Raw genomic sequence first — 7116 nt, 5'->3', positions numbered from 1 at the left:
GGGGATACTATAATCATCCTAGGGATTTTGCGCGCCGGCGTTTCTTCCGATGGTCGCACTGAAGATCGATTTAAAACGTCGCTTGGTTAGCGTTAGTCGGTACTAAGCACGAAAATGATACGGATTGATTTGGAATTTATCGAAGCTCGTTGCTTTGTAATGTACCGTTGCAACGTTTAACCGTCTATTTATTTCTCGAATCTTAGATGAGCGAATCGGAGGGATTTTACGCTGAAACTTTTTCTCGGATACGTGCAGAGATATCTTGTTTATTGTTCGTTGGAAACCGAGATGATATTTCGTCGGTTCTGCGTTTTACAAAAGTAGGCGTCGCGCAAGTAAGTACCGAACGCGTAAAGAATTAACGATTAAATACGATAAAGATACAATTTGTTTAATTTGTTTCAAAGAATACTCGTGGTACATACGAAGCGTAGTTGACACGTCCCACGTCTCTACCATTCCGATATCGAATCCAACGTTACCGATTCGGAAGGGAATACGATTGCAGCGCCTTTTCTCGGTGGGAATTAAAACGAACGGCGTTGGAAAATATTTTTTTGTCCGTTACGGACAAAGTGTGCCGAAAACGTGAAAGGTCGATGACGATTGACGCAACGAAAGCAGAAAAGGCAAGTTTTGTTTATTCGATTATTCTTTTACGAACGTTTTTCCGCTCGATTACTTTACTTAATTCGCGACATTGCTATGCATGGATCGATCGGGTATACGAGTGTAGAAAATTAAAAAATTTCGTGTCAAAGTAGTTGCAAATTTCCTCTAAACTGTTACGAGAATGTGACTCGAGTCGTATTGTCGTTAAAAGAAAGAGAATGCCATCGAAATTCGTGGCACTCGAGCAAGGAATATTCGAGAAACGTAGTCGTAAATTGGTCGCCAATAAATAATGGGCAAGTCTCGTTCCGTAACCCAGACCAGCAAAGGAGGCTGCGTTAACGGTTCACGGAAGGGATCACAGTCGGCGTGCAGACGCCGTGTCCTCGACATTGTGATCGTTACCCTTGCACGTCGAATGCGACCGAATTCTTCGTAGCCTAGTGTAGAAGTCGACGGTTGGAACAAGAAATATCCTTAGTCGAGGAGGTCTAGTGTCGACCTCCATTAAACCGCGTACACTGACGGTGTAGAAACAGGAGAGGAAACGTTTCGAATAACCTGAAAATCGTACATGTAATCGCAGAGAATTCGTTCGTTGTTATCGATACCAAACGATGTAGCGATAGAATTTGGCGTTAATTAGAACGTGGTCAAGATATCTTCCTTCTACGAATAATTTAGATACGTATTCGTTGAAAATAGCCAATGGAAAAAGAGGATTACAAATTTAGTATTTTTTGTCGGGTAATGGGAAGATATGTTTCGGTTCGTGCTGCCTCTGATTGGTGTTTCGCGAATTAACCGCGTTGTTAAAGACGGTTATTTGTATGTAGATCGACTGTCTACGTTCGTAAAAAAGTATCAAGTTCCATGCTTTAAACTTGTTCGACGAGTATGTTCACGTGGGCAACGTATCAATAATTGCTTTTTGTAGTCCCTGGTAATGACCCAACGTTCGCTTCCGATAGGGTACTAAATTCTATGTTCCGCTTGAAATTAATTAATGCCCGTCGTTAAATCGAAGACCAAGAGGTTATCCACCTGTCGGGTGGAGATTCAAATTACAGGCACAAATTATTACTGAAAATAGAGCAACGCGCGTCGGTTACTTATTAAACGATTCGTCAGAAACTCTGACGGATAATAAACGACACAACCTTGTACCGAGAAGAAATTATGTAATTCGATTTCACGCGACGTTGTGTTCTGGAGGCGTTTACGTGTGTCAAGTTTTGATAAGTGTGCAACGTTGTCACGGTAGATAGAGAATCGCGAACGTGCAATCGGTTAATCGGTGTATCCGATTACCGGCGATACAAATACATTCATTTCGGATACGGTCGAGTTGGCCGATTACAGATGCCTCTAGAGATTTTCAATCGTACGAAATATATACGAGCGTCCTTGATCCACGAACGTACGCACGCATAGACGAATTTCATTGGTCCGTCTTACCTCGCCGAAAATGTCTCTATACTCGCATGGTAAGAAAATCGATAATTACGTCAACGAGGCGAGCGATCGAGACGAATCGATTTGTCAGAATTGGATCGCGACTTCCGTGCCGATCGGTCAGTTCCGTGCACATTCCTTCGGTAAACCAGAAGTGTGCGGCGCAAGACTGTGTTGACCGTCGAGTCGAGAGTCCGGTTTTCCGTCGAAGGTGTCAATCGTATTATGTGCGTACCGGTGATCCGCTCGGCTACCGCACAGCAAAATCGAATCAACGGTTTCCGGAGAGAAATAGAAGTCGTGGAAAGAACTTGGCGACTCCCGAGCATCGAGAGCATTCGCGGTCGACGATGACGCGTTTCGCCGCGATGTATTTCCCCGGGTAAGTTACGTAGCAGGAAATCGATTCGGATTCCATTTTGACTTTCTCGGCGATCGACGAACAAGCACTGCGGGAGACAATAATGTTCGTAATACGCAGAGCAGTGGCCTTGTCTGCTACCGGTTGGACATTACCAGGCGGAGAGGTGAGAGGTCTCGATGGTAATTTAGCGAACGGCCGAGCAGCGGCGCTGTCTCGGTGCAAGCGCGCTGCATTCGCCTTGTCCGGTTGCATACTTTACGAGTTCCCCTGTATGGTCACGAACACGGGATAGTATACCACGCCGCTATACTTTGCTTTGACAGCGGCGAAATGTTTATTTAATACATGGAAATTCCCGATTCTCGGTTCGCGCGGTGTACACGGTCGCCTCGTTCTCGTTGGCCCGGCCCCGCGAGTCCCTTCATTTTTTCACCGATGCTTTCCTCGTCGCTCGTACATTCTCGACCGCGTAAACATTTTTCCTGTCGAACGGGACACGTATGAGATATATTCCCCCTCGTCGCGGTATGCGTACGCAACTACTGTCGTCGCGGAATCGCGGCCCGAAGAATTCTTCGTGCGAGCGAATGCATTTCCCATATACGCCGTCGTTCGCAACGTTCGCGATCGTCCGTCGGTATTACCTGTCGTTAGACTCTTATCGGGTCGACCGCAGCGACGGATCTGGACTCGTCGGAACTCGAAATCGATAACTTCGAGGTGTGCTTTCTTTCTTCGAAAAATACGTTTGTTCCTCTCACGAGTTTAGAACAAAATTAGGAAAAAAGGAAACACTTACAAAAACAAGTATCTTCCATGCTTCCGTAGCAACGAGCAAAAAGTTCCTCGGTTGCTTCTTACAAGTAGGTGCTCGAAGTTACATCGGTTTCACGGTGGATCTAGCTCGATCGATTACGCCGATAATCGCGCGAGTTTCCATATTCGCATAAATTTTTAGTCCCGTTTCTCCCCGTCGAGACTCCACGGTATTTCCATAATCTCGGTGCAATTACCAACGATACGTTCTTTCGCGTTGGATAGTCTCGCCGTAACTACTCGGTGCAATTTGCCCCGCGAAAGGACGAGCCGTTTTTCATTCACCAGGTCGATCGTCGCAGCCGGCGTTCTCACCGGCGAGCGTTGCCAATATTCGGTATCGAGAACAGTCCTCGGAATTTCTCCGGAACGAGAGACCCGGGCGTATCGAAGTCGTCGACACGGTTGGAAAAGAGGGAGGGGCGTCGCCGAAACCGATCGTCGCGTCGCTCTGTACCGAAACACGTTGGCGATTCCTTCTCGCGGGGTGGATCGAGTCACGGTATCGATTTTCGAGATTTCGTTCGATACGATCGCAATGAAATACGACCGAATTGAGGCGGAAGTGGGCGCGGCATCGCGGCATCGCGGCATCGCGGTATCGCGGCATCCTGGGCCGTGCGCTCGTTTCGATAAATGAAAACTCAAGACGGCGCGATTATTAATATACTCGGAGCGATCGGGCCGAGACGAGTCGGCGGTGTTCGTGGTTTAACGGTGCGGGAATCGTAAAGCGTCGATAGCGTAATGATATCGTAGCACGTGCCCCGTAGCGGTCACGTGATCGCCCAGAGATTACAAACTCCCCGGATAATAATCGCGACGAGTCTACTACCGACGATTTCGATCAGGCACGGTTGCATAAATTCTATCGACGTTCCGAGGGATCCGTTTCGTCACGTGACTCCCGAAGGAGGAGGATATCGTTGGTTACAGTGTCGAGCGATAACCATTACACGTGTATTTTAATTATCGCTTCAAACTCGGAACGTTTTGGCGCGATTTGACGCGGGTAATGAATCTTAAACACGGTACGCCAGGGATATTAATCGATCGGTGTAACGGTGCACAGGTTGGCCGGGATAATGTTACAATAATTTACGATACCGTGGCCGAGCCGATCGCAGGTGCTCGAGCGCGCACGGATCGAATAAAGTGGATCACCTTCGTGGGCCCGAGTCGGACCGTTCCTGGCGTCAAATTATCCTGTTGTCGGATTGGTATCGCGAACGCAGCACTCTTTGATCTTCCGAGGTTTATCGAACCGTGTCGAAAGGAAATACGCCGGAAAATGTAGGCATTAAATCCGACACGAAGACCGTGCTTTATGCGGTTACGGAACAAAGCGCGCGCGGATCGACGCGACGCGACGCGACGCGACGCGACGCGAGGTCCACGCACACGCGGCGAACTAATAACTTAATCGCTCGTGTCGCGCGTTGCCTGCCACGTTTACCGAATAAATAATGGAAAGAATAACCTACACGAGTACGATCGTTTATCCATCGGACAGCTTCGACCACTCGGACGTCCAGTGCGAAGAATTTCAACAGCGTTTTTACAGTATTTGCGAAGAATTTCGACTAAATTGATTTTCGAAATATTCGTTCGAACGTTTCTTCAATTCACGTTGGTCAAGTATTTGCGAAGAATTTCGACTAAATCGATTTTGGAAATATTCGTTCGAACGTTTCTTTAATTCGCGTTCCTTAAGTATTTGCGAAGAATTTCGACTAAATCGATTTTGGAAATATTCGTTCGAACGTTTCTTCGATTCGCGTTCTTAAGTATTTGTGAAGAATTTCAACTAAATCGATTTGGAAACTAAACGTTTCCTCAATTCTTAGATATCGACCTCGATCGTTAGCATCGGTACAGAAAGTAGAGGATCAGTTATCGTCGACAACCGTACGAATCGGTATTTTTCAAATGGTACGATACACTATTAAAAAAAAGAAAAAAAAAAAGAAACAGTCGTAAAAACGACAAAGCCCAGTTTGGCGCGTCGAAAGCGTCGATCGTCGCGGCATCGTTAACCTTCGGTTCGAATAAAAGCGTTTCCTCCGGCAAAGGCCGTGTAACCCCCGCGCCGATTGGAATTGAAAAGTTCGTGGAAAGGGGGTCGATCGGAATTGATTGCAAAATTGGATCGCGAACAAAAGAAGTGGCGGGCGAAGCGTCGAGCCTCGCAGGAAGGATACACGAGACTCTGTCGTGTAAGAAACGTACCGGCTCACGGTACCCGGGCATCGTTTATAGAAGGAGATGATGAATCCATTCAAATTCAATTCGCTGAAAGGGTATTCTCGCGAGGCGGACGTGCGCGGGTCGTTTCGATGTGTCGCATAGAATCGCTTACCGATCCTCTTCGCGTCATTTATTAACGTCTCCTCGTCGGTAAGAAACTCTTCTCACCGTGAGTATTTATTGTCCCCTTTGAGAGGTGGCCGTGTCCGCGTACTGGGTACTACTCGTAAATCATTAGCGGCGGAAACGCGATGTAAAACGTTTTACAAAATCTTGTTCGCTTTTACTCGCCCGGTTTTAGGGTACAAGGTTTCGTAGGGGGGGAGAGGGATCGAAGGACCTCGGGGAACGACGTTGCCCGAGCGAACGAACGAGCGAGCGAGTAAACCGAACAGGATCGGTGTTTCGTAACGATATCGAAGACGACACGGCGAACGGGGTCGTTGCTCGGCCGTTTCGTCGTTTTAAGGCCGTCGCGAAACACATGCAAAAACATGCGAATCGTTACACGTAGACGCTCGCCAGGCCCGCACGCTCGAGGCACCAGATTGGGAATACTTGATTCCCGCGATCGACGTTAAACGTTCGTCACGGTGACACGCGATCTATGGGGAAATTTTATATTTTCCACGGTGGCTGCGACCGTTCCTAGAAACCGTGTATTCAAATTTATCGTCGCGTTGCGCGTTTCTACGCGTCGCGACACCTTTGTTTTCCCCGATCGCGATATAATAGCCGTAAAATCGAACACGGTGCCATCTTGGTCGCTCGCGTTAAACTCTCGTCAATTAGAGACGTATTTAGTATCTTTTGGAAACGTGTGTTTACACGGATGGTTCGCTTTTTCTAGAAATCTCCTGTATTACAATTAACCATCTCGTCGCGGAACGTTCATTTTCCCCGATCGCGAGACAATATCTTTAAAATCGAACACGGAGCCATCTTGGTCGATCGCGTTAAACTCTCGTCAATTAGAGACATATTCGTTATCTTTTGGAAACGTGTGTTTACACGGACGCTTCATCTTTTCTAGAAATCTCCTGTATTACAACTTATTATTTCATCGTGGAACGTTCATTTTGCTCTATCGTGAAACAATAGCCTTAGAATCGAACACGCAGCCATCTTGGTCGATCGCGTTAAACTCTCGTCACCTGTATTCGATATCTTCTCGAAACGCGCGTTTAGCTCGGTGCACACGGACGCCTCGCGTTTTCTAGAAATCTCGCGTATTACAATTTATCATCGCGTCGCGGAACGTTTATTTTTTCACGGGCGTGCTCGCTCGCGAAACAATGGCCGCAAAATCGGGCACGCCGCGATCGGGTATCTTAGGCAAAGCAACCGCGTTAAACGCGCAAGTGGGTTAATGGTGTAGCGCTGAGAGAACGCCGATACACGTATATATATATATATATACATACATATATACACGTTTGTGGACGCTTGCATTTCGTACCCCGACAGTTGATGTTGATGAACGATCCCCTCCGGCCTTCGTCGATCGCTGCAGCATCGAGAGGTTCGGGTGCAACTGCACCTGCGAGCGCAGCGGCGAGGCCCCGGTTTGGCCTCTCTTCCCTCGGGGCCACTGCCACACTTTCGTGCGTAACAACCGG

The 7116-nt window shown here is 47.6% G+C and overlaps 1 protein-coding gene across 3 annotated transcripts in view; it reads left to right on the top strand.

Moving 5' to 3' along the window:
* The first annotated feature begins 207 nt into the window (after window positions 1-207).
* LOC143149875 (serine protease inhibitor dipetalogastin) overlaps window positions 208-7116 on the top strand; it is a 37672-nt gene continuing 30763 nt past the window's right edge. Inside the window, exons 1-2 of one of the 3 annotated variants that reach the window (XM_076317649.1) lie at window positions 208-338; window positions 411-632. The gene's annotated coding sequence lies outside the window, so the exon portion shown is untranslated. The other 2 variants (XM_076317650.1, XM_076317651.1) reach the window with 2 other exon arrangements.

The sequence above is a fragment of the Ptiloglossa arizonensis genome, chromosome 8, assembly GCF_051014685.1.
Source record: "Ptiloglossa arizonensis isolate GNS036 chromosome 8, iyPtiAriz1_principal, whole genome shotgun sequence".
Taxonomy (NCBI): domain Eukaryota; kingdom Metazoa; phylum Arthropoda; class Insecta; order Hymenoptera; family Colletidae; genus Ptiloglossa; species Ptiloglossa arizonensis.
Note: the sequence above shows the minus strand (reverse complement) of the source record. Positions and strands in the feature narration are given on the sequence as shown.